The sequence below is a fragment of the Electrona antarctica genome, assembly GCF_951216825.1.
Source record: "Electrona antarctica genome assembly, chromosome: 6".
In the NCBI taxonomy this organism is placed as follows: domain Eukaryota; kingdom Metazoa; phylum Chordata; class Actinopteri; order Myctophiformes; family Myctophidae; genus Electrona; species Electrona antarctica.
Window position 1 is genome coordinate 17,843,456 of NC_136811.1, and position 4,911 is coordinate 17,848,366.

Here is a 4,911-nt window from a genome sequence, read left to right on the forward strand (position 1 = left end):
GCTACAACAGCTACAAATACATTGTGTAGCTTTGCATCTTTTGCATCTGCCCGTGTGAACGCATGCAGCAATACTCGAGTAAAATCACTTTGACATCTGAATTCTTCGTTGTGTTTCGACGTTTACTTTTTGAGTACCCACTACAGATTCTGAACTGGCGCTGAACTGAACTGACGCTGTCTGTGATTATCGTAGTCGTAGTCTATAGAAAAAAACAATATTTATGATACAACCGATTCTGGACGTTCCCCAGTGTTACATAATATCCCATGAAGCATTTCAAGGGCAAGCATGAGATCTACAGCCAGCCACCCACGCCCTGCATGCACTGTGTGACCTTACAGTACATCACAGCCTGGTGTCGTATCGTCTGAAGTCAGCGTCTCTATTTCTAACAACAAGGACAATGCCATGGTCAGGACTCACATGTGCATGAATGCACGTTTCACAATCACATTCAAATAAATAAATAAAAAATAGACGAATTAGCAGATACGAGGTTCGAGCTTGCAGATCGGCTACTTTTGATGCTTTTGTGTGATGCTGTAGTGTGGTATAATCAAGTAGGGCATTCATTTACGGTAAAAATATATAATTTAGATACAGACAGACAGGCTATTAACAGTGGCATGCACGGACAGCAGACTCCTCGTCTGTCCTCCACCCAAATCCAGTTGGGAGACAGAGACCTTTTATGACAATTATCTGCATCCAATGTTTTTTTTACATGTACAGATATATTTGAGCCTGTAAGAAGCATTCCTGTCCTTGTGATGTGATGTTTCTTAGCGTTGACGTTGCATGTCATTGTGGCGCATCATGCCAGTTCTGAAGAACCGCTGATCTGACAGGTTTCTGACACTGTCGCTGTCCTTTGGGCGTCAGCGTTACACAACATACAGTTGAATACATGTGAAGTGAGGGGCGCTCTTATCATCATACATCATCGCACTCCAGCCCTACAATAGAGAGTATGCGCGTGACATCATCATCAAACCCGGAAGTTATGCAGGAATGCCGGACTGAGTGGCAAAAAACTACTTTCTGGCCTTGACAGCCCATGCATCCAAACAGAAAGGTCCTATCTGATTGCATTAAACAACATTAAACAATGTTAAACTCACTTTGCCTGTTGATTTGCCACTCGATGTGCCATTCACTTTAAGCATGCGCATACCCTCTATTGGTGTCCTCACTAGACCGTTCCTCACCCAGGAGTCAGCCCAGCTCCTAATCCAGACAACAGTCTTGTCAAAACTGGACTATTGTAACTCCCTCCTTACTGGCCTACCGGCATGTGCACTTAAGCCTCTCCAACTGATCTCCAACAAAATTCTCACACGTCTCCCCCCTTCTCCGCTCCGTCCATTGGCTCCCGGGCGCTGCTCGCACAGAATACAAAACTCTGATGCTGGCATTCAAAGCAACCAAAGGTATGGCCCCCCATATCTTGCAAGTATGATCAAACCCTACAAACCCTCTCGCGCACTCAGATCAGCCAACGCAGGGAAGCTGGAAGTACCTTCACTAAAAACGCTGGGACAACGCTCCACACGTCCCAAACTCTTCTCCCTTCTGGCTCCAAAACGATGGATTGCACTTCCCATTACAATCAGAACTGCAACTCACTCTCAATCTTCCGCCGTAGTCTGAAAACCCACCTTTTCAGACTTCATCATGGCCCGTAGCACTTGCCCTAGCCCCTTAGATAGCACTTTATGTAGACTTAGATAGCATTTTATACAGATTTACAGCATGTTACGTAGACAGCACTAGAATTGCATTTTATGTAGTCATAGCACTTTATAGTATATATGAATATTATAGTATCATTATATATAATTTCATTATATAGATATTCCACTGTTACGTTCTTAGCTTACGCATGTTTCATTTTATGTATGTGATGTATTGCCATGCTTTTTGTTCTTGCTAAATGTACGTAAATCGCTCTGGATTAAGAGCGTCTGCTAAATGCCTAAATTGTAATTGTCTCACTTTAATATACTGTATATATTCAAATATCTAGCTCGTACTAGATGTCCTACTTTTTAAATAGCCAACATATAAGTGAATAAAATGGACCCCTGGGGCCCCCGGACCACACTTGATTTAGACGTAATGCTGAAACTTCATCAGCTGTTTGTATCAGTATGTATGTCAGCTTGGGCTCTCCTCTCCTCTCCTCTCCTCTCCTCTCCTCTCCTCTCCTCTCCTCTCCTCTCCTCTCCTCTCCTCTCCTCTCCTCTCCTCTCCTCTCCTCTCCTCTCCTCTCCTCTCCTCTCCTCTCCAGTGTCTCCACCCCTGGTCTGTGTCAGTGTGTGAGAGTGGAGGGAATACCTGGTGGGTGGAGGTGGAGGGACGTGGAAGCGGATGGGGTCACTCCACCTGCTAGCTGAGGAAGGAATGACAGACAGACAGACAGACAGACAGACAGACAGACAGACAGACAGACAGACAGACAGACAGACAGACAGACAGACAGACAGACAGACAGACAGACAGACAGACAGACAGACAGACAGACAGACAGACAGACAGACAGACAGACAGACAGACAGACAGGTTCTAATGAAACATTTGTCTGTCCTCACATTGGCCTTACTGCCATAAGAACCCCCCCCCCCCCCCCCTCTCTCTCTCTCTCCCTCCCTCCCTCCCTCCCTGAACATTCTCCAGATTCCTTGCTGTGTGTCTGCGCTATAAGGTCTTCTCTCTCCATCAGAGTCAGATGTTATCTTGACATGCAGTTTATTGAGCTGAAAGTACCAGAGGATAATTAGGGGAACGCCGTGCTTTTACAGAGTGGCGCTCAGCCTCTCTTAACAATAATAATGGTGACTGGGTGCCTGGACCTCACCTACCAGGTCGAGTGGTGGTATTATTATTTCAAGACATTTTCTTCCAGTAATTTCACAAAGATTTAAATGAAAATAAATGTTTGGGAAGTAGTGAAAATAGCCGATCTACAAGCTCATCGCGGCGCGAAGCAAACGTGCAAACTTCTAATTTCTCTTTTGGGTCTTGGGTCTGCGGGGATGTTGTACACGCGTGGTTGTATTCTGTCTCCCTGCTCTTCTATTGAGACATTTAGATCGTGTCAAAGGTCACGTCTCACCATAGACACACACAGGATCTGACACGGATTTTGACATGACGGTCAAGATTCAATTCATCCCCTGCAGAGCAAGCAGGCATGGCTCTATTAGCGCAATGGTGAAATTGTCAGTGCCATGCATGAACGTCACTTTTCCTGAATGTGTTCAGAGCGTAAATGCTTCACAACGAGTGTTTTGTGTAAACATGTCAATAATAAACGCAGCGATCCGGTTCCTCCGGTCGGTCCAGTCGGAGGCCAGAGGACAATAAGGGCCTTTGAGCCTCCTGGGTTTCATGTTCACTGGGACTCAGCCATGCTGGTGTCAGATGTCTTCGCCCAGATCCAATGTCACAGTCTCTGGAAACCCAAACTTTCCTCTGTTCCCGTGGGATTCACCAATGACACCCTCCCCGACCTCCCCTCCGCCAATGATTTCAAAGGCAGACGATCTGGCACAGCATCCGCTGAGGGAAATCGGATCAGAATATCCTCCCTGTTGACGGGCAGAAACCTCTTATCTCCATACTTGATCATACAAAAGCACCAACAGTTTCGAGCTTGGAGATCTGCTACTTTTGATACTTTTGAATTTGAATCCCGAAAAGCGTCAGTTTCAGACATATGAGGTTTCCGCCTGGCAGAGACAATATATCGGCGTGGTTTCATTTCCCCCCCAGTGCTCCCTCTCGCTGCTGTCGCGATGAAACACTTTTCGCAACGCGTATCCATGTGTGGTCCGCCGAGGATGACTGAAAGCATATTCGACTCGCTCTGCCGAGCCAATTGCAGGATCACCGCCACAATAGAAGGTACAATAAAGAGCTACCCATGCCGTGCTTGGGATGCTCGTTCACAATACTTTGTTGTCCACGCCAAGCAAATCAAATAAACCGGGGTGAATGTCTCATCTTTGTCATCCGTGTCCAACCATGGCGTGTCCCATGGGACACAGGGAGCGTGCAGCCGGCCCCATGGGTGTGCCTAGGCCTTCCTGTGAAGCCTTTACGTGCCGCCATCGTGACAATGCACTTCCTCTGTCTGTGTGGCCAGGTTCAGGCTCTCTCTAATCCAAACCATCGCCGTGGCCACATGTCTCCCATCGCGCCGCCTTCCACAGGCCCTGCGTCAGGAACACATTAATTGATGTCTACATTATGTCTGTGTGCGTAAACCGCCCATGTGTGTGAGGAGCGTGCACGTGTGTGTGTGTGTGTGTGTGTGTGTGTGTGTGTGTGTGTGTGTGTGTGTGTGTGTGTGTGTGTGTGTGTGTGTGTGTGTGTGTGTGTGTGTGTGTGTGCGCGCGTGCGTATGTGCGCGCGCACACACGTTCTAGTAAAGCCTTACTTGGCAGTGATGGTCTGTGGATCCTCCTCAAGGCCCTTTCTGAAATCGCACTCAGAAAGTGATGTCATTCTCATACCTGCAGAACCCTCCTAATGATTTCCACCCGGGCCGCATTAATCCGCCTTTTATTGACCCGACGTTCACCTCGTGTTTTCCTTCTGGTGGAAGAGGATGAAAGCCCGCGGAAGCCCTCCAGTCCACAAAGTAGCATGTTATACGAGGCCAACGCACATGTTGGGAGGTCCCTCCGCCCGCCGCCCCAACCCCCTCCACCCACCCGCGCTTAATTACTTCTGTTTTCTCTCCATAAATTTGGAACAGGAGGTTTTCCTTTAAAGCGAGCGCGAAAGAGGAGAGAGAGAGGTGGAAGAGAGGAGAGAGGGGGGTGAGAGGCGGAAGTGGGTGTTTTGTTGCCGTGTACGTTCCGTGACTGAACCGGGGCTCCACTCGCGCGTTACTGTAAACTA